Genomic DNA, 23,322 nt, shown 5'->3' with positions numbered 1-23,322 from the left:
GCTAAATAAAAACAATAAAATAAAGAGACTCATTCATAAACTAAAGCAAAATAGTATTTTAACTAGTATGTGACCTTACGTTGCTATGGTTAAGAAGAAGCAAGTCGTCACTTTGTGGCACTCTCCTCCCTTACCTTCCCCCCAAGGTGGCAACATGTGCAAACATTCTCTATGTATCGATAAAGTAGTGCCAATTATGTTTTTGGATGTTTTACTATTAAATAAGATCATCTTCCAAAAGCTATAATAAGGAAACTCTAGTTAACTATCAATGACATCTCGTGTAAAACAATGGAGAAGATGACATCTGAAACCTCTCAAAAGACAATCCAATGAAGATCCAACCATGTCAATTTGTTTACCTCATCCTCATAACTCTCTTGAATCAAAAAGTAATTGTTGGTTGCTTTAAATTGCTACATTGTTGGTTGCTTAAATTTTTATATTGTTCCATTGAACTAGCTATTGGTTAATTAGCAAGTCACTTAGAGTTGGTATATTTTTCTCATAGCATGGCCCAATTGTTTTAGGATCTATATACATGATGCATAACCCTGGTGTATAATATATGAAGATTTGTATACTTGCATATCACATAATATTCCAATCATAATTTCTAAGAGTGTTGTTATCTCGTTGGCTCTGTGGGAGCCTCCTCTTTCTCTGCAATCGTCTCTATTTGGCTCTATGTCTCTTGGGATTTTTTCTACAACATTAGAACTTCTCTTCGTGGGTGTGTGATATATGTTTATATAAATAAATAAATAAATAAATAAATAATGTGTGCATATATCGCGCGTGTCAATGCAAGGAACCTGCCGATACACCGTGTGCGAGCCACAAATGGCTCCAAGCACACAACAAGCCTAAACTAGTAAGCTCAGAGATGGCGTTGGTGTGTCACTCACCGCTCTACGCTTCTTGTCGTGGAGGATTCCTCGCCACGAAGAAGAGGGAGACGCCTCTACGTCACGCTCAACCGCCTTGCCGTCGTCGTACCACCGCAATGCTCGATCGCACACACACTCTCTCTCTCTCTCTCTCACACACACACACACACACACACACACACACACACACACACACAAACACACACACACACAAGGAGATGAAGAAGAAGAAGAAGGAGATGGAGCAAGAGCACTCTTCAATTGCACAAATGAGAGACTGAGTGAATTTTAGGTTATGTTGACTTTTATATGCGCTCGCCCCATTCACACTTGGGCGCCCATTCTTAGCCCACTAATCCCTTGAATGTTCCAGTTAGAGTGCGCCTGGGTGATCACTCTTACCCTTTTCCTATTGGATCGACAAGCTCGGTACCTGACTCTACCAAATAAATAATACAATGTCCGTCGTGGGTGGTAGGAATGTGCGTGAGGGTTAACATGCCCCCCTTCCTGATGTAGATTCCGTCCTCGGAAGCTATTGAGTTGAAGTTGTTTTGTCGAGGTGGAAGAGCATTTGAGATGAATGTCCTTAGCCTTCTTCAGTTACACTGCAAAATCAAACAACATTGGCACAATAATTGCATTCTTATATACAATTAAAAAGCATATGGAGTTTTAGGCAGACAAGTTGATTAGTAGCAGAATTTTAAACCATTTATCAACAATAAATATTAAATTACAATTTAATCAAATGCATAAACAGCTGTAAAGGTAAAAAATTAAACAAGTCTGGGGTCACTAATTTAACGGTCGAAAGGCACTAAGGAGGATTGACTATTAATACCATGGGTAAGCTTCTCAATTTTCTTTGGTCAATTAAGTTGTTTAATCGCGAGAGCCAAGTATTTCATGTTCGAGGGCTGACTAGAGGCTATACCTAGAAGACCTTGTAGTTAAGCTATGATAAAAGGAATTTATCATGAAATCATCGCCCGCCTGACTGATTACTTTTTCTTTGACCCCCCAAAGTCTTTTCACAGTGATTCCATTTTGATGTGTGTGCTTATTTTGTATATCTTGGGTTTTTTTTTTTCAAGGAAAAGCGCCCACACTGGGAACCTCTAGGGCTCTAGTACCATAGGCGACACATGTGAGTGAAGTACCAAATCAAGCTGATATTTCTCTTCCAGCTTAAGATTTTACATTGTAGCACTTTGATTTTATTTATTTTTGTTCGTTTTCAGCATTTTAATTTTGTAACTTTGGGGGGTCATATAATGCTGTTACACCTCCCCAGGCTCATCACACTAGTAAACTCCCTTTATAATACTTAAGCTAAAGGTCAATAGGGTCAAGCCCACTAGAAAGCCCTAGTACATTGCACACAATGCTGCCTAAATCGGATTAAGAACCTAAGTAACCATTGATTATTAGGAAGGCATTCCCCATGGTATTAAGAGAAGATCTCTAACACCTAGCCTGGTCAAACTAGCTTAGTCGGACTGCTTGATTTTTAAACCTAGACAAGTGATTATGACAAGAAATTACATTGAATTAAATGTTTGATACTAAGAAAATGTGCTAAACATTATGCTACCAGTCACAATTAAAGCAGACAAACATGGATGCAAAAAGATAAGGGGCAATACTATTGGACAAGGAACACCTGTTTGTGTTGATAATCGAGCTTGATTTGAATTATGAACGAGAGAAAGATTCCATGAAGGTCCAAATCCTAACCACAGCACCACGTTTCTGTATACACGAGGAAACACAAAGAATACCTCTAGGAGACACATTGGTGGGAAAAAAGGAACTTTGCTAATCACTCAACTCTAAAACAGAAACACTCCTATCGTACTAATTCTACCTACCCTCCATTACTTGAGTGATGAGGATCAAAGGTGTTCGATGACATAGGTTTTTGTTCAGTGTACCGGATGTGAATGTGTAGGTCTGGGTCAATCTTTTGACTTTTATTGTGCATACTCATTTGCTAATTGCTCTTGCTCTTTATTATTTTTGTTTTTTGTGAGTATAAGGCTTTATATATACATTCCCTAAGATTAGTGATTGAGAGGTCAGGGAGGAAGGTTGAGAGGAGAGTAAGTGAATGATGACTGTCAGCAAACACTCCCCCCTTCCTTGGGTGGATCATACCGTTTGAAATGAGCTTGTCACCCTTTGAAACCAATTGTTCCAGTTGGTAATAGGTAAGGATTTTTGCCAGTAGTTTTCTATTACCGTAGGTGCCTCATCGAGTTGCAAGGGTGGTAAGGTACTTTCCCAGGATCGAACTTGAAGTGGTTCATCACTTGATTCTTGAACACTGGGAGGTGTGGAATCCTTTGTAGCTTTATGGAGGTCCACTATTGTAGGTGGAGGCTGTGGAGAAGCTTTTACCTCTATGGATGCATTACATGAGGAGCTATAAGCTTCATGGGACTCCCCCCTTCCTGAGCTAGGTGGAACCAATCGTTTTTTTTTCGGTACCCAAACTAGCTCTGGAGCGGGTGTGTAGCATTTTGTGATTTTTTTCTTTCCACGATCGTCAATTGGTTTTGGAGCTACATGATTGGGCGCAAATGGGTCAGGTGATAGGTAAAAACACAATCTACGTTTTGGCACCCAGATTTGATCATTTCCTTAATAGTAGCCTTGGGCTTCTAATAGTCATTTAGGAATCCAACGCCACGTTTCTTTACTTTTCTTCGAGCGAGTGGGACGTTTCTTACAAGGCTTCTATTTTTTAGCACTAGTTATGGTCTCTAAAGAAGCTTTAGGGACCCACTTGTATGTTTTCTTCGCTATATTAGGATGGGTCTTGTGAGAAGCTGTATGCATTGCTTGTAGCATATTTAGGGGTACGGGCATTTCATCCCCCTCAGGTGTTACCCAAGTCGTCCCCTTGTTTCCCCAAGTGTCTATGGTTGCTGCTAGGTGGACCCAATCCACATTGTTCGACTCAGTCATCCCAGGTAGTAAATCCAATACTGCGATGGGGCCGAGTGAACTGTGGTGTCAGATCTATGATCAATTATAAACCTTTTTCCTAGAGGATGTGCTCGACCAGTCACAAGATCCACTCGAATGACAGAATCTTGGAACTGCAAGTAGACATGGTTTTTAGACTAGTCATGCACCATTTTTGCTTCCCTCATGAAAGGACGTCCTAAGATCATCTCCGATTCCATAGTGTGTATGGAGAAATCCATAACAATGAAGGTAATCCTTATTTTATGTCCAAAGACCTTGATCTTGAGATCTTTTAGCATCCCAATAGGTTTAACAATAGACCCATTGGCCATCTTCACTACTATGGTTGTGGTTGCAAGGTGAGGTCTTCCCATAGTTTCCCAACAATTTTTAGTCATAATGCTAACCCCAACGCCACCATCAAGGATTCCCTTCACAGTTAATCCCTTAGTAGTGATTGGTATGGTCGCATTGGATTCATCACCCTCAAAGTATTGTCCCAAGTTGTTAACATGTATTTCTATAACAAGGTTCTCATCTAGGTTGGGTTGTGGATCTAAGTATTCCTCATCTATTGGCATCTCCCCAGCTCCATCCATCTGTGCAAATTGTGGTAGCCCAAACTTCAATTCTCCATTGAAGAAGGATCGAAGAGCTGAGACTAGCTGAGGGTCTTTATATAGTTTGGAAATGATGGTGGTTCTAACTTGTGAAGATATGAAATCCATCAATTTGGCAATGTTTAACGACACCTTTTGGACTTCAGTCCCTTGACGTGGGGAAGATGGGATCTCCATTTCTTTGATAGGATCAGGTAGTCCCTCTGTAAACATTCTTTCCATCAAGAAGTGAGTATGCCCACTTTCCCATGACTTTAAGTCACTTTCTTCTTGGATGACACTAGGTATGCTAAGGGTCTATGGACTTGGTGAGGTTGTTGTTGCGTAGGGAACACGGTGTCTGTAATCTGGATCTGCCTAGGTGTTGGTTCTAGATTCCTTTGGGTATCTTCTACCAAACTCCTTAATTGCTTGACTCGCTCAATCTCCTCTGTAGGGTTTGGATAAGTTCCTATCTTCTTCTTGGATCCTGGCCATTGTGGCTCATGAAGATCTTCCTTGTTGGTTTCTATCTTAGTGGTTGTTTTGGTCTCCATGGTTTCACCTGAATCCGAATCCTCTTCAGCGTCGTTCATATATACGGGGTCGTCACCAGTCCCTATGTTGGTCTCTGAATTGGGGTCTGACTTCGCTGCTTTTTGCGATCTCTTCCTTCTTGTTTTCTTCTTTTTCTGAGATTGGGCAATTGATGTCGTGTCTCTTTCCTCAAGAATATAATTTTGTGTTGGAGCATCGATCATGTGAGTACGTTTACTGGTACCACAGGTGTACTTTAGTCCTCCATGTAGTAATGTGGACTTTCTTCAAGCACATCCATCCCATAGGCAATATTAGGATCTATATCTTCCTCACAACCTTCCAAAAAAGCAATAGATGACTCACAACCCACTTGATTCACAGAAGTGATTCTCGGATGTGGTGGTTGCGGTTCTAGCACTGGAGGTGGTAAGGGTGTTGTTTGAACAACATTTTGGGCCCTAGGGACCATGTGTTGTGCTGTTTGTTCAAGAGGTGGGACCGGCATCAATGCAGACACTCAAGGTGTGTCTTTCCATGCTAAGGTTGGTCTATTGGCCATTGCGCGCTTAAATACTATGCAATCCTTAGCTTGATGACCATATCTCCCACAGGCATTGCAATTCCCATTGAATTTTACTCTAAAAGTAGGGCATTCATTGGTACTATGCGGTCCATAGCATACTGAGCACCATTGCTGTTCCCTTCTTGGATACATATGATTGTTTTCCGGAGCACGATTGTCTCTAAGACTCTCTTGAATAGCCTTGGTGAGATCTGCTAAAGTCATCTCATATATCTTTGGCTCTTTAGCAATAGGCTTTAGGGTCATTGGCTGATGCCCTGATGCTTGAGAGCTAATAGATTTAGGCTCAACAGACACTCTTTCTCCTCGAATCATTAAATTATCCTCCAATTGGATCGCATTGGTGGTGACTGCTTCCCAAGTGGTGATACCTCTAATGACTAGGCCATTGTAGATATCCTCATGTCGTAAACCCCGAATGAATCTTTCGAGCAATTGATTATTATTGAAGTGCTCATTTGGATTACAACAAGAATTCAAATGCTTCAAGAGACTAATAAAGTCTCTCACCGACTCTCCTTCCGCTCGTTGGGCTTTTTGGAGCTCAGAGGCTACACCCCAAAGTACTCCCTCTCGTATGTATTCTTTCAAGAACAGTCTCCTAAGAGTAGGGTAAATCGTTTTTTCTTCCACCCTTAGGGTTCTATACCAATCCCCAGCCTTTCCACTTAAGGTTAGGCTTAAAGCATTGCTCTTATGCAAGTCATTGTGTTCTCCTAGAGAATCGCATATTTATTCAAACACTTCGATATGATTTCTCGCATCCCCGTCTCCACTTAATTTTTGTGTGAGCTTGGCTATTTGTATTGCCTTACTTCTAGGCTCTCTATCAGGCGTGTTACACATATTCTCAGCAATAGATTGACCAACAGCTTGAGCAAATGTTGCCAAGTCACCTAAGTAAGTAGGAACCGTGGGTGTAGGTGCTCCAAAGACTACATGTGGAGTAGGTATTGGCATTGGGCTTGGCGCATAGGAAGCCCTTGGGTTCCACGTTGAGGACGATGTTGTGCCATGTGGTGGCCCAAAGTTAAGATGTGTGGCCCTAGGCATAGCAGACGTTGGATGTGACATGCTAGTGCTAGCCGGTATAGTCCCATGGAAATAAGAGTTTGGGTGTTGTGGTTATGGAGCATAGGTAGTTGAGACAATGGGAGGGGTAGGGACTACATGAGTGCGATGACCCAGAGGTGCATACGATTGGTACACACTTGTAGGTACTGTTGCAAGCATTGAGCTACCATGTAGCGGTGCTTTACTAACAAATGAGGTCCATGGCGTGTTTCTCGGCATGCCCATCATTGGGGTAGGCATGGTAGCCATGGTGTCATCAAGGGAAAGATGAGCTAGACTTGGAAAGGTAAAGCTATCACTTGTGGGCTCAGATTTGCACCGAGACCCCTGGCGAAACAACATATGGGGGATCCATCGGACTTACCGAGGGAGTCTCCATTTGCGATAAGGTCGGTTGTTCAGCCTTTCCTGTATCCAAGAATCTCATGAGACACGTTGAAGGCATGTTGATCCCCTTGTTATGTCTCTCTAACTCAATGACCCTATGCATGACCTCACAAACTCTTTGTTGTTGATCCTCCACACTAGTAGCGCCCATTGTGGATTGTAGGACATCTAACCAACCCACGTGATAGGGGTGACCTGTGTATAGGTCGGTCAGAGTTTTCGTTTGTAGTTCGTACTCCTAGTTCTCATTTAAGAACGCTCCATCTAGGATTGAGGTGCCAGGGGTGTCCTTTGAGCTAGATGCAATGTTGCTTTCTAGGGGTTGGCCCTTAGCGGTTGCTAAGTCAGGAGCACTTGATTGCTCTCCTAGCAAGGATACTAACATAGGGGCTTTTGCTTTTAACTCTCTTCGTTGCTCCGCCTTGCGTAAGCTCTCGACTTCCTTTTCCCTTGCCGCAAGGATATATCGCTCAACCTCTTGCACTTCGGTAAGGCTTCTACCATCGGGTAATATGACCTCGGAGGGGAATAGCTCTGAAGAGTCAGGAGCTGCAGTGTATGAAGTATTCACGTGCACATTCTCTAAGGGTATAGGGTCTACGTTGTTCATGAATGGAGAATTTACTTCCCCACCCCCCTCATTTACATCATTAGCTCCATGTTCAGAGCGAGTGGCTCTAATAAAGGTTTCCTTCAAGCGGCTAAGCACGCTCGGCCCGGACCGTGGACCCATGGCATGCATGTCTTGGCTTGAGCTATTGGGATTAGGCATTGGTAAACCCTTCATGACGTCGTAGTTAGAGGAAGAGTCACTAGCCGCTATGTTCGGGTCTTGATTTGTACTACCTTGGGTCCCCGCTGAGGGCCCGGAACCTAAAGTAGGTGGATATTGAGAACTCGCGTAAGTCGAAATTCTCTTTAGTTGCTCCGTCTCTAGCACACGACCAGAGCACAGATGATGTGTCTTTGGTACCCTACAAGCATCGGCAATTAACCTCGAAGGTTAACCGCTTACTTTTTTAAGCGTACGTTTTCACTCGTGTTTTTTACATTTTTAATGTTTTTTTTATCAATCGATTTTTTGATTAAAGTGTGTGATAGCTCAAAAAAAGCGTATCACTCAGAGGGTCGCGGTGTGCGTTACAGCACAATGTTCGGACACCTCAAGCTCCGTTGGTCCTCAAAAAAGTCGATTTTTAGCTACGTGTGAAGCTAAAATTCGTAATTTTAAAGGGCGATAGATGCCTAAGCCTGAGCATGAGCTTGGACTTGGGTCTGGGAGATATTCTCGATCCCGATCCTACCTTTAATTTTTTTATTTTTTTAAAAATTATATATATATATATATATATATATATATATATATTATAAGGATAAGGTCGTCGCGGCCTGCGCGAGAGTACACACACACTCTACCTACCTACTTCCAACTAATACACCTACTGCTACACACTAACACACTCTATTAACTCTCACAGATCTACTTCCTACTTACTGTACATTACATTACACAGAACTAACAACCTTAATACTAACACCTTACACAGACAGTACCTTTGAAAACTCCATTAACAAAAAAAATACACAGTAGTAACACAAAATCCTTCTTCTCAACACACACACCCTCCTTCCTTACCTTTCCTACAATTGAAATTGCACCACAAAAGAAGCATAGAGTTCCATTCAAGCTTAGTGTATGGCATTCCCCGGCAGCGGCGCCAAAAATGTGCGCGTATGTCGCACGTGTCAATGCAAGGAACTTGCCGATACACCGTGTCCAAGCCACAAATGGCTCCAAGCACACAACAAGCCTAAACTAGTAAGCTCAGAGATGGCGTTGGTGTGTCACTCACCGCTCTACGCTTCCTGTCGTGGAGGATTCCTCGCCGCGAAGAAGAGGGAGACGCCGCTACGCCGCGCTCAACCGCCTCGCCGCCATCGTGTCACCGCAATGCTCGATCGCGCACACACTCTCTCTCTCTCTCATGCACGCACACACACACACACACACACACACACACACACACACACACACACACACACACACACACACACACACAAGGAGATGAAGAAGAAGAAGATGGAGATGGAGCAAGAGCACTCTTCAATTGCACAAATGAGAGAATGAGTGAATTTTAGGTTTAGTTGACTTTTATATGAGATCGCCCCCTTCACATTTGGGCGCCCATGCTTAGCCAACTAATCCCTTGAATGTTCCAGTTAGAGTGCACCTCTCATCGGTGATCACTCTTACCCTTTTCCTATTGGACCGACAAGCCCGGTACTTAACTCTACCAAATAAATAATACAATGTCCGTCGTAGGTGATAGGAATGTGTGTGAGGGTTAACAAAATATAGATACGCACACACACATACATATATATACACACACACACATACACACACAAACACACATATATATCTATAGATCTATATTATGTATATGTGTGTGTGTGTATATATATGTATGTGTGTGTGCGTATCTATATATGTATATATATCTATGTATATATAATATATATATATATATATATATATATATATATATATATATATATATATATATATATATATATATATGTTTATATATATATCTATACACACATATACATATATATATATATATATATATATATATATATAGAGAGAGAGAGAGAGAGAGAGAGAGAGAGAGAGAGTTTTGTAGAGTGTGCTTTTGGTGGAACTACTTATCTTTCAAAGGCTGATGTCATCCTTTCTCCATTTACCTTATGAAGGAAAATTTTACTTGCTTGAGAGAGAGAGAGAGAGAGAGAGAGAGAGAGAGAGAGAGAGAGGTAGTTTAAAATATATTTTTATTGCCCAGTTGCAGTATATTGGTTATCTTTTTATTGCCTAGTTGCAATATATTGGCTTTTCAAATTCTCTTTTGAGAAATAGGTTCAGAGTCTCGGATTTATTAGAGGTAGAACTTTTCTTTTTCTTCTTCTTCTGGTGTGTGTGTGTGTGTGTGTGTGTGTGTGTGTATGTGTGTGCGTGCGTGCGTGCTGTCGATCCACTATCTCACCGCAAGGAAAAACCTGTTAATCATCTTTTACAAAAAATTGAGGATACTTCTTGAGCAACTGTTGGAAATCTCTCTCTCTCTGTCTCTGTCTCTCTCTCTCTCTCTCTCTCTCTCACTCGCACACACACACACACACACACTCAATCACTATACTTGGATTTGATTGCTTCATCCTTCACACACACACACACACACACACACACACACACACACACATAATATTGATTTACCCCACTATTAAACTAGTACTCATTTGCTAGCTAAGGAACCTTTTTTTACTCGGCCTGACCGAATGCCCTGCTTGGACATGTTTGCACCTGATGCTTGAGAAGATGAATTTTTTGCGCTCTCCTTTTGTTTTTGTGGGTAAACACCATGCTTAGTTACTTGTACTCTCCTCAATAGGAGAGTCTGGCTTATGCTAGGCTTGTTGGAGCTAATGGTTATATTGTCATGTAGGATGATTATTAAATGGTTGTACCTTTCACTTTTCTCAATGGTGTAACTCGACCTATTTCCTCCATTTGGGGCTTACACATATACCCTTTGCTTGATACTTTGTGGATAGACTATGGGGTGAATTTGGCTTATGCTATGCTTATGTAAGTTGATGATTATAGTGTCTTGTGGGTGATTACCTTGCACTTTTTACCTCAGGTGGATGGGGGACTTCTAATGCTATGATCATTTTAGTACTTGTGGTGTCTTTTATTCTAAATCTTTTGGCTTGTCACCTCCTAACCTAGTCACTTGATCAACTTACTTGGCTTTGAGTGCTACATGTGGCTACAATCTGCTAAGTTTCCTTAGCCCATTATTACACTTTGGTATGAAGCTGCCTCTACCTGCAATTGCCTTTCAGTGTCCTTGATAGAGCTAATGGTTATATTGTCTTGTGGTAAGTACCTGGAGTATTTACCTTGCTTTGGTCTCAAGGGAAGAATCTGGCTCTATTGTGTAGGATGGAGCTGATGGGTATACTGTTTTGTAAAATAACCTTTTGAAGCTTTGCCTTGCTTTGGCTGTTGCCCTTGCTTATGCTACACTTATTAGAACTGATTTTTTGTTGAGGATGATTACCATAATTCATCACCTACATGGAACTTGGTTGATTTACGACATCATCTTTACTAATACTAATGGAATAATACGCTCAATGGAATCTTCATTTTGAATGAATCACTTAGTGTGGCTAAATTTGGGTCTATAAGTCTGTCGCCTTATGCTGGGCATAATGAAGGTGATAGTTTTATTATCTTCTGGGTCTTTTCCTTAACCATTTTCCATATACTGCCCTCAATTTGTGAATGTGCCTTTCTTATCTCTATGCCATGATACGATGGAGTGGATAGTTACTGTATCAAGTGATTTATCAATGCATGTGGACCCTTCCACTTGGTTGGTTGGTTTGAGAGGGAGCTTGGATAATTACTATTGCTCTTAATTGTGTGGTGGGAGGAACCCCCTCACTAGCTACCTCACGTAAGGAAGCGTATTTGCTATCCTTTGCATTTTTTTCTCTCCTTCCCCCCTGTGTTGGTTTTTTGACGAGACCCTCTGCAGATGAAGCATCAATTGAAATACTTTTTAATGTACCTATTATCTCTCTCTCTCTCTCTCTCTCTCTCTCTCTCTCTCTCTCTCTCTCTCTCTCTCTCTCTCTCTCTCTCTCTCTCTCTCTCTCTCCGCGCCAGCTTGAAGCCTTGCTTATTGAGTAGCCTATTGCAGTTTGTGTCCTCTTGACTCTTGCATACTTGGATACTATGGAGATTCTCTAGCTGGCATGGCTGATCTCAATACAACTTTTGAGGGATGCTCCTACCATCACGCCCATTTGATATGCCAACTGGACTCCCCTCTGGGTGTTACAAACCAAGGATGCTTGGATTTTGGCCTCTATCTATAGTCCTTTCACAAGGTGCTACAGATTATTTAAAAGGTGAGGGTTCTCTGTTGCCATCACTTAGCCTTCCGATACTTTGTGGTAATATGAAATTGAGGAGTACTAGAAATGTGAAATCGTTGAGGAAACCCCCTTCTCTGGTTACCTTCTAACTATGTCTTCTTTACAGATGAGTATAATAAGTCACTGTGCATAAATAAAACTTTTTTGATTGGTTAATGCATTGTACTACATTTATTGATAAGGTTGGATGGTCTACTCTTTCAAATAGCTATCAAGGTAAGTACAACTTGGTCGTGCTGGTTCATAACACTTAGCCTTGGATTTTGAATACCATATGGGTCTGTGTGCGTAGATAGAATTTCTTTTCTTGGTCAATACACTATTGTACTACACTTATTAATAAGGTTGATTAATCAATCTTTCCCTTTAACAATGGCATGCTCTTTTAAATAGCTGTCAAGGTAAGTACAGGTCGATCATGCTGGTTCATAATACTTATTCTAGATTGTGAACTGAAAACACATGATTTAAAATGAAATAAAGGTACCATGATGGTATGTATTTATTGTAACTTCAATAACAACACCCAACCTACATTGATTGTAGCATATAAGTGAGTGAAAGCTGCTGTGATGCTATCATAAAAACTAGTATCTAATTCTCCCAAATGATTTTCTCATGTTAAACTGATCATTTAATATGGGAAATTACAAGGGGAGTAAAAGCTAGAATATTGGTAAGGCTGCCAGACCGATCTCTGCGGGGATCCAAAGGAGGGAAAATTGGGATCCAAAGGGGGACAATCTGTAAAAGAGCAATGTACTTCAATGGGGCCTAAAAGACCTAAGGTTCAACCCCATTAAGACTTCCATAGGCTAAAGTTCCTATAAATTATTGTATTGCCCAAAGGCCAATTTAGGGGAAATTGGATGGTCATGGGAAGACTAAAAAGTCTTCCCACATCCCTATCAAGGAGTGGGCGATCCATGAGAGTAGGGGATGAGAGAGACTCTCTCTCTCTCTCTCTCTCTCTCTCTCTCTCTCTCTCTCACACACACACACACACACACACACACACACACACACACACACACACACACACTCCAAGGCTTCCCCTTTACACAAAGGGAATACTGGACACATGCAAGCTCCTAGGCTAGTTGCCCCCAACCTCCGCTTAGATCCTATTGGATGGCCATAGAGGTGGACCAATGAGAATTAGGCCAGAGTAAATTTAGTCTAATTAATCTAAAAAAACACTTGGTAAAAGAACCAATGAAAATTAAGCTCCCTAATAGACTATTGGACAGTCTACCAAGGGGTCCAATGAGCATTCAACAACCCAATGGCTTGGCTGATTCCTATTGGCCAGAAGACTAAGAGGTCAAATGAGAGTTTAGTCAAATTATTTAATTACCTAAATCTCTCACTAAAGGGGAAAGAGGGACACTTTTCACAAGGCTCTCCATTTGACCTCTAATTTCCTATTGGCTAAGCTTGACATGAGCCAATGAGGGGCCAGCAAGAGGAAATAGCAAGGGGCCGATTTTTCAAAGGCATTATGGCACACACACTCACACAAACTCATGTGTGAAGTAAAGAAGACTATCTCCTTCTCAAGCTTTAATGGAAAGCTCATCATCTACTCCAAGCTTGTGAGAATGGAGGCCTACACCAACAAGTCGTGATGCAAATCCAACCAAGAGCGAAGATCCAATGCATGCTCATCTCCTCTACCATGCTAATTACTAAGCTATGCTAAGATATTAAGAGTGATAATGTGAGGAGAAATACTTCTTTCTTGTAAGAATACTTCTTCTTCCTCTAGATCTACTCTCATACCCCGCTAGCTCTCACCATCTTTGAAGGTGTGTGAGGTCTTGGGCTGAGACCGTGAGGGAATTGATGTTGTGTTTTTCAAGTGTAATCTTGGTGCTTGAAGCTTCCATCTTCATTGCACCAGCAAGTTATTGAAGGAACACAAAGTATTGTATTGTAAAATGTCCCTTGATGGGGGAAACCTATAATACAAAGCCTTTTGGAGGGGGGACCGGCTCCATGTAAATCCGGTCCTCAACTGTTGTCAATTGTTCTATTTCTCTCTCTTTTCAAGTATTGTCAATGCCAAATTAGATAGGTGTAAATTGATGTGTTGCTTTTCTCAATTAAGTACTGTCTCGATGCTTATTAGGAACTTTTTCTTATTGAAATGCTCACTATGCCATCAATTTCCACTACGCACAAGTTATTAGTGCCTTTGCCCCCCCCCCCCCCCCCCCCCCCCCCCCCCCCCCCTTTTGTTTTTTTACTTTGGGATGATGTTTGAGGACTTCTTGGAGTTTGGTTGATGCTTGAGGACTTCCTACCTCCTTTTTTCTTTGAGGTTGATGCTTCAGCTCGTACTATGATTCCTTTGGAAAATTTCTAAGGTGCTAGGGCTAGTTCTTGTGTTTGCTCTGCTACGTTGTTATGCTTAGTTACATCCCCTATCTAATGAATGTACACATCCAAATTGGGGTTGTATACTAGCTGTTGGCTCTGGCATAAATTAGCAATGATTTGGCTTTTTGTAGGGCTCTGATGGCATGCTTCACTCCTTGTTCACTAAATCCTCCCTTAGTAGGATGAATTCATGATGGCACTATCAGGTGTGTTATATTTATAGATAAGGCTCACGTTTTGATTAGGCATAAGATTCCCTGACCTAGGATTCATTGAAACCGATACTTGATGTAGCGGTTTACTGATTCCTACATTTGCCAATTTCGGTTCTCAATGCAAGGACTCTTGGCCATGTTCAAGTGATGTGATAGCTAATAGTGTCTAGGCTTGGTGTATGGCTCTAATTCAAAAATTGAATGAATAGATATTCAAAAACATTGGATGAAATGGATAGAATTGGATCACTTGGTAGATAATTTTTGGATAAAAATTGGAAAAATGATCCTATGGATAATACTTAGAGAATGAGATTTTAAATTGATAACTTGTTGGATAATTCAAAATTGTTACTAAAATTTTGAGTGTTTTACTATATGCCTTCATTGATTGGGCTTTGAAAATAACGGTTTCAAAAATATAGACAAAAGCTGTAATTTCTTCAAGATAATTTTTTACAAAATATTGCTTCTTAAGCCATTGTGAAAACATAATGATGGATAGATAGATTGATTTTCTTTGTTTTGAAAAAAATGGGGGTCACTCTTGGTCGAAAAAAATCCTAAAGATACCTCTTGGAGAACATGGCTTAACTTGGAGATCGATGTGTAGAGGTGCTCTGCACACTCAACAATTTTTCAGGGACTTCAAGAAATAATATAGAGTGCCTCTTTAGAAATAGTTTTCAAAATTTTGAAACACAAACTTGCTCAAATTTTGAGAAACTATCAATATTGTCTTGAAAAAAGCCCCTTGAAAATACAAATTCAAATACATCTTCAAAAATCCAAATAGCAAAATCCTTCCAAATTACCTTTTCTTGTTAGGTGCACTTACATTGATAAATTTACCCTACATAGAGCAAAAAGTCTTTTTGGCCTGCCCAAAGGGCAAAGGCTAAAGAGTTGCATTCTCTTTTTTTGTTTAAAAAAAGGAAAAATAATTTTCCATGTTTTTTCTGTGTCCTTCTATGATTATCAACTCCTTGGGAGAACCATGATGTCGTGATCGCATTAAGGTTATATGGGGAAATGTGGGGGATAGTCTTGTGGGGAGAGAGAGAGAGAGAGAGAGAGAGAGAGAGAGAGAGAGAGAGAGTTATTATCCATGGAGGTCATATATGACCCATGGGAGTACCAAAACATAACATCACAGCAGTTCCATCTCGATGAGGGCGGATACATATCAGTTAAGGACTGAGGGTCTAGGAGGGGGAGCAAAGAAAAAGATAGAAAAAAACCTAAGGGGGGTCAGCTGTGGGTTGATCTGGTTTCGGATTTCAAAACTCCTGGACAATTGCTTTGCCACCTCAGTAGACTGTCCATTTGCCTTGCTTACGAGCTTCATGCATCTTCTTGAGTTCACTTGCTTTACTCTTGAGTTGATTGGTGGTTAGTTCTTTAGCAATCCATAGATTTTTTTCCCTTGAGAAGTCGATATTGGCGTAGCAGCTTCATACTCTCATCTTTCTCCTTGAAAGTGAGTATGTAATGCTTAGCTGGCATATGCCTATGTGTGTCATTGATCCAAGAAATAGTTTCGGGCTTGATGTAGACAGGTTGAAGAATATCATTGAGCTTGGTGAGAGAGAGAGAGAGAGAGAGAGAGAGAGAGAGAGAGAGAGAGAGAGAGAGTAGGTAAAGAACCTTTGAAGATGACAAGGTGGGGTAGTGTTGCCTAAGTGGGAGAGTCAGAAGCGCTAGGAGTGGGGCCATTTTGAAAGCTATAGGGCTAACAAGCTATTTGTAACTCACTAAAATAAGGATTTTCTTTTTTAGCCTACCCAAAGGACAAAGGCTATATTGAAGATATCCTAAGTATCATGAACTTGGGGCTTCTATCACTTTTTATTATCAAAAACCCATGATTGGCTAAAGGAGATAGTGGTCAATTACTTCCAAAGACAAGCTTGTTCGACCAATAATGGAATTTGTAATGGCATGTTTCTCTATGGAGTATTAAGCATAATGATATTTGTCATGATTAGAACTCTCTCTCTCTCTCTCTCTCTCTCTCTCTCTCTCAACCCACACAACAACACATCACATTCATGAGGCTTGCTACAAAATCAGGTTCCATGGAGTTTTTTAGCAGCTCACCTTCAGACTCTAGAGACGAACTACAATGTGTGTTCTCTCTCTCTCTCTCAAACTCCCCATGAATGGTTGTCAACCCACCTCTTAAACACCCTTGTCTTTGTGTCTTTGTCAAGAGTGGAATCCATGCACTCAAAGAGATTGTTGTGCTTAGGAAAAACTCCCTACAGATATCCATATCAAGGAAAACTCTAGTTGGGATTGCTACCACTCTTGATTAGTAGGCGAGCTAGCCATTTGCATATGCAAGGCAATAGATATGCACCTATGAAAAGTATTGTGGCCTTGATGCAACGAGTGAGCATGATGATGAGCAATGCTTGTTGCTTCATTAGTACCCTCAATTAGGGCTTTGTCATCAATTTCAACATCTAGCACAACTGGCTTCTCTGAAAATAGAAAACCCTATCCTCTCCATGTCATCATATTCATTTTAAGTTCATTGCCATGAGCCAACATGTTGCAATTGGTTGGAAAGTAGCTTTTGACACCAAGGCATAGTACAAACCTGGACTTGCTTCAACTTTAACTTGGCTGTGTGGCATGCAACTGCATGGGGTTCTTTACATCTAGATTTCATGCAGCTTCACCTCTTTCTTGGTGGGTAGAGCAATGCGGGTCTACTTTGGAGAACACACATAACTTGAATGTAGGTATGCAACTTTCCCAAGCTACCGCACTCGCTCCTTGTGAATCTTTGAGCCCATTTTCGTGCCTTAGGCTTCTCGATTTGTTTGGCAAGCTTTGATTTGCCCGACCCCCAAAGGCTCACAGGAGAAGATTACTACATAGAAACTCACTATGGCTGGGGAGGCTCTCACACAGTCCCCAAGCTCTCTTAGTGTCAAACTGGATGATGCAGGCCATCTTAGTGAATCCATGCCCTTAGTTTCTATTGAGAAATTGGAAGATGAAGGAGGGGACAATGGGAGTTCTACCAAACATCGAGCGAACTTTTCTGAGCAAACAAAATGCCGAGAAAGCTAGACATCTAATCAAGGAAAATATTGATTAAAAATGTGACTTATCCACTTGTTTACAAAAGGAAGATGGTGTATAGAACACAATTTTAATTTATGCTCATACTACCATTGAAGAGATATTGTGAGATCATGACATGAAGCCCAATCATCAAGCTTGTTCTAAAGAGAGTAGAGACTACTTGTACTGACTAATGTGCATGCTAACAGTGAAGAGATTCCCTTGCATAATGACTTATAAGCCATCTCTCTAAAGACATTAAAGATTGCAATAAAGAATCCAATTTGCAATAAGTATATTTTAAAAATATTTTACTTCAATTTTTGGTGAAATATAAACTAACAATAGAAAAATATGACTTTGACCTCACTTCTATATTTTGTGGATACATCATGCTCTAACACTTTAATGAAAGAATCGCGGATGTGACCTAAAACCTTGCAAATTATTTTGTGTCAAATGATAGAGTTTTTATTATTACAATATTATGTGAGAGAGATAAATATTGATAATTTTGATTTGTCATTGTGCTTGAAAAGCCCATAGATCCTAAAAAAGACTATGGCATTGATATGTCCCAAAAACCTTGAAAGTAAATATCCATATTTTTTATTATGAAGAAAAGAGCTTTGGACTAATCTATATTTTTATAGTTGTTAGCATTTGGCAATTTTGACCACACCATAGCGTTTGGAATGCCCAAAAGCCCTAGAAATGCTTGCTCATATGTCTCATTCTGACAACCTGGATACAAGGTTTTGGACCAAAAAAGGTTCAAAACTACTCGAAGGAGTCCTGCACCGATGCAAGGCCCTTTCAGACAGTTTCTAGATAGAGTGTCACAACTTTGCACATTATGTATGGATAGTTGTTTCTAGGGTTTTATGCCATTCCGGACGCCACAAGAGCCATTGTGTATGGACAATTGTTTCTAGGGTTTCAGGCCATTCCAGATGCCACAAAAGCCATTGCATATGGATAGTTGTTTCTAGGTTTTATGCCATTTTAGACTCAACCATGTGGCCAAAATTGTGACATTCTATTTGGAAATTTCTCAAAAGGGCCTTGAATCAACGCTAGACTCTTTCGAACAATTTTGACACCTTTTTTGGCCTGAAATCTTGTCTTCAGGTGTTAGAATGAGACATATGGGCAATCGTTTCTAGGGTCTTTGGTTGTTTTCGAAACAACATTGTGGTAAAAAATTAAGAGGTTGTTTTGGTAGCAAGAGAGTAAAGAGCTAATGGCTTAGGTGGGAGCAGTTGTAACCACAACTTGGACAGACTCTATGTGTGTGTGTGTGTCACACACACACACGCGCGCGCGCACACACACAGGGAGAGAGGGAGGTGTAGGAGCCCATTCCATTGTCCAAACTTAGGGGACGCATTCTTCTCCATGCTCTCTCTTACCCCTCTCCATCAGCAACAATGGCACTTCTCTGTACATTAGAGCATTGTGGGGGCTGACATATTGAGGGATATTTACATGTAGGTTATGATGGTGATGTAGTAATTGAAGAAAAAAGTTAAAATGGCTCCTTTCCTTGCAATGGTGAATACAAAAAGACCTTAATTGGGGATGCAAGGATGCATAGCATCTTAGCATTGGATGCATTTGGGCTTCTTTCATGGCTAGCAGTGTTGTTTTATCTTCTAGGAGCCACTACTACAGACTACTTTAGCTTTACATATTTGGAAAAGCTATTTTTTACATCTATTCCAAGGATGTGTGCGTGTGGGTATGTGTGCGCGTGTGTGAGTGAGAGAGAGAGATAACATAATTTTAAACAACATAGGAACAATCCAAAAAGGGACATTGGTGTGTGTGTGTGTGTGTGTGTGTGTGTGTGTGAGAGAGAGAGAGAGAGAGAGAGAGAGAGAGAGAGAGAGGAATTGTTATCTTTTTAGAATGATTCCAAAGACTACAATTTCATTCTCCTCATACGTGGACACACAGATACATACACATCTACCTATATGACTCCATGTGTGTGTGTGTGTGTGTGTGTGTGTGTGTGTGTGTGTGTGTGTGTGTGTGTGAGAGAGAGAGAGAGAGAGAGAGAGAGAGAGATCCACTAACCATGCTTTTCTTGATCGTAGCAGCGTACGGGTCACATACTAGTAGTGTACTATGGGTGAAAGTCGTTCAGTTTTCATTGCTTTAGAAGTATCCCAAGGGGCCTTGAAAGTCTTGTGAATAGAAAGACATCATAGTCTTTTAAATGCTATTTCTCAAAGTTGCATTCACCTTTTGGATTAAAAAGTGTATTCGTAGGAGTTTGACCCCATGATACGAGGTATTGATAAAAGATTTTTTAATTTAAAAATAGCATAAAAATTTATTTCACTATCTCGTTTTATTAATTTTTATATTTATTAAATTTATATTTTCTTATGAAAAACTCTAAAATATGTTTTGTTTTAAATAAATTTTATTAGTTTTATTTTATTTTTTTTCATTTTATTTTATTTCAAAATGTTGATATGCAATGTGCACCTTTCACATTATTTAAGTGGGGCTCTTTGTAATACAAAAATCACTTGTGATTAGGTCTCCCCAATCTCATAAAAATAAAAATTCTCTCAAAACATTTCAAATGCATAAGTGAAGGTGAGTATAGAAAATGAAAAGCCAAATGTAAATGAAAAGTATTGGGAAATAAAGAGTCAAAAGACATTTCATCTTCATATAAAAGAGATGGTCCAGTGCACATTATATACATTTTGTGTTTTCCTTTTCTTATTTTTCCCTTTAGCAATTTCTTAGGGTCATTGCACTCCATAAGCGTTTTTTAGTGTCTTTGTTTTTTGTAGTGAATATTTTTGTTTTGAAGCCACTAGGAATACCTTTTAATTATTGTGATTATATATGTATAATAGATCATACAGTTTTACATTAAAACACAAAAAAAAATTCATGTGATTATGGGCATGTATTTAAACTTACTCTCTTTCATCTCCCCTTAACTTAGGAGGCCTTTGTGCGTTCTCAGCTTGTTTTAGCTTTGGAGATAAGATAATGATGGTTCGGAGTAGTGAAGCATTGTTGTTGTTGGGTTCTTTAATATTAAATCTTGGACTTGAGAAAATCAATGCTAGTCCTTAACTTTTGCACTCATTCCTTTATTAACCTCTCTCTCTCTCTCTCTCTCTCTCTCTCTCTCTCTCACACACACACACAGACATAATATCTATATATTTACACTTTCATTTATCAAAGTTATAAGAAGCAGGTCATTTTAAATGATTTAAAATTTTTTATACTCATTTTTTCTCAATTTGTTGCGATGCTTTCAAGTGTTTTTTTAATCATTATTTTTTATGCTTTTGAAATATAGTTTAAATTAAATAGTTCATTGTCACACATTTAAAAAAAATATAATATATTATTACGATAACAAATGCCTTTAATTTCTCTCAATAGCCTTAATTAGGCCATTGTGAACTTTCACCTTGTTTTTGAGGTGAAGCACCTAAAACTTTTTTGAGGTTCAAACAATTTATGTATAGAGTCTTAGACTTCACCCTATTGGTTCAAAAGATATAGGCACTCAAAACTAGTACCTTTTCCTATGAAGGACTTATTTCCATTTTGTCTTCCCACGATAAAATATAATAATAATCTCTATTTAATTTTGCAACTAAGTTGCAAACTTGGCTAAAATATAAGGAGACAAATTTTTTGGTGAACACGATAAGTAGAACTTCTTTTCCTCCATGAGCATCTTGTTCAATTGGCTTCAAAAAAATGCATCCAAAATCGTGATGACATACTTGTGCGTTTGACAACACATGTGTGTGTGTGTGTGTGTAGAGGAGAGAGAGAGAGAGAGACTCGGGAGATTGCCCAAAGGACAGATTGTAGAGCCAAACTTGTGTGCCTAACAACTTACATGTGTGTGTATACGCACATTCACACACACTCTATGTGTGTGTGTGACGGTCACTGTACGTGTCAGAGAGAGAGAGAGAGAGAGAGAGAGAGAGAGAGAGAGAGAGAGAAAGAAAGAAAGAAAGAGAGAGGGGGGTGGGTCACTAGGTCCAGGTCCAAGACCTAGACCAAGTAGTTGGTGGTGATCACACATAGGTAGGATAGGCCAAGCGGTGGTGCCGTGATGTTCAACAGTATTAACTCGATTGTAAAGAGGTGGTAAATAGGGGACAAGCATCGCATGTTACCATGGGAGCACTTGGTAGTAGTAGGTGCTCAAGGTAACAAGTGTACATGGGTTTTCTTCTTAGAGTAATTTCAAGGACTACAGTTCCATTGTTCTCACACGAGAGAGAGAGAGAGAGAGAGAGAGAGAGAGAGATCCAACTGCCATGCTTTTCTTCACGGCAATGACGTGTGGGTCATATACTATTTCCTTTTTATTATTTCTTGTAGGTGTTTCTAAGAGAGTGTTGACGTTTGTGTATGACTCTCTTTAAAGAGAGGCCTTGAGTATTGGGTCACACACAATCTTTTTCATTATATTTCACCTTTTTGGCTTGCCTGTGGCAAAATCCTTAGTATTTTGGTATTTTTTGCCTACTAAAGACCTTAGTGCACTATGGGTGAAGGTAGTTCAATTTTCATTGCTGAACAAGTGTCCCAAAGGGCTTTGAAAGTCTTGTGAATAGAAAGACATCATAATCTTTTAAATGTTATTTTTTAAAGTTGCATTCTCTTTTTTGGATTAAAAAGTATATTCATAGGAGTTTGACCCCATGATATAAGGTATTGATAAAAGATCGTTTCATTTAAAAACATCATAGAAATTAATTTCACTTTCTTGTTTTATTGTTTTCTATGTTTATTAAATTTATATTTTCTTATGAAAAAAACACTAAAATGTTTTGTGTTTTAAATTTATATTTTATTGGTTTTATTTTATTTTTTCTCATTTTATTTTATTTCAAAATGTTGATATGCAATGTGACCCTTTTGTAATATATAAACCGCTTGTGATTATATATGTATAATAGACCATACAATTTTATAGTAAAGCACAAGAAAATTTTCATGTGATTATAGGCACGTATCTAAACTTAGCAAGCCTTTGTGCCTTCTCGGCTTGTTTTAGCTTTGGAGATAAGATAATGATGGTTCAAAGTAGTGAAACATTGTTGTAGTAAATCTATCCTGGACTTGAGAAAACCTGGATGATGGTTCAAAGTAGTGAAACATTGTTGTAGTAAATCCTGGACTTGAGAAAACCAATGCTAGTCATTAACCTTTGTACTCATTCCTTTATTAAACATCTCTCTCTCTCTCTCTCTCTCTCTCTCTCACACACACACACACACACACAAACATAATATCTATATATTTACACTTTCATTTATCAAAGTTTTAAGAAGCATGTCATTTTAAATGATTAAAAATTCTTTATACTCATTTGTTTAAATTTGTTGTAATGCTTTTAAGTGTTTTTTTAATCATTATTTTTATGCTTTTGAAATATAATTTAATTTAAATAGTTCATTGTTACACATTTTAAAAAAACATAATATATTATTACAATAACAAATGCCTTAAAATATTACTCACTTTTTTATTTTCTCTCACACCGAAGCCTCTTATTATGAAATTTCTCTCAA

This window comes from Adiantum capillus-veneris, chromosome 10, assembly GCF_014529385.1.
Source record: "Adiantum capillus-veneris isolate H3 chromosome 10, ASM1452938v2, whole genome shotgun sequence".
NCBI classification, from domain to species: domain Eukaryota; kingdom Viridiplantae; phylum Streptophyta; class Polypodiopsida; order Polypodiales; family Pteridaceae; genus Adiantum; species Adiantum capillus-veneris.
Note: the sequence above shows the minus strand (reverse complement) of the source record.